This window comes from Colobus angolensis, unplaced genomic scaffold, assembly GCF_000951035.1.
Source record: "Colobus angolensis palliatus isolate OR3802 unplaced genomic scaffold, Cang.pa_1.0 Scaffold44, whole genome shotgun sequence".
In the NCBI taxonomy this organism is placed as follows: domain Eukaryota; kingdom Metazoa; phylum Chordata; class Mammalia; order Primates; family Cercopithecidae; genus Colobus; species Colobus angolensis.
In genome coordinates this window covers 392,853-393,614 of record NW_012117821.1, presented here as the reverse complement: position 1 = coordinate 393,614, position 762 = coordinate 392,853, and positions in this window count along the sequence as shown.

Sequence of the window (762 nt, the reverse complement as noted above, 5' to 3'; positions counted from 1 at the left end):
TCTTCTTTCTTTCTTTTTTTCTTTCTCTTTCTTTCTCCTTCTCTTTCTTTCTTTCCTTTCTTCTTTTTCCTTTCTTCTTTCTTCCTTTCTCTCTCTCTTTCTTTTTTTTCTTTCTTTGTTTTTTGAGACAGGGTCTCTCTCTGTTAGCTAGGATGGAGTGCAGTGGGGCAATCACAGCTCACTGCAGCCTCAACCTCCTGGGCTCAAGCAATTCTTCCCATTTTAGCCTCCTGAGAAGCTGGGACTACAGATGCGCACCACCATGACCACCTAATTTTTGCATTTTTAGTATAAGTGGGGTCTCACCATGTTGCCCAGGCTGGTCTTGAACTCCTGGGCCCAAGTGATCCAGCCACCTCAGCCTCTCAAAGAGTTGGGATTACAGATGTGAGGCACCACACCTGGTCCATTTCATTTTAAATCGAATGCCAATACTAACTTGTTGAATATCAATTCCAATAACATTTGTTGAATAATTTTTCCTTTCCTCACAAATTTTAAGTCTCATCTACTAAATTTGTGTACACACACACCCCTTTTCTTCTATGGCACTATTCTATTAGTTTATTCTCTTCATACACGTATCCTCGTTCTTTATGATCTTATGTTTTAAATATTAAATAGAAAATGTTTATCATAAATATGATACAGAAAGAAAGAGTTAAAATTCCATTCATTTACAATGTTCTTCCTTAGATTAATCACTGTTAACAGTTTCATGAATATGCTCCCAAACATTTTATATAAAAATATATTGAGGCC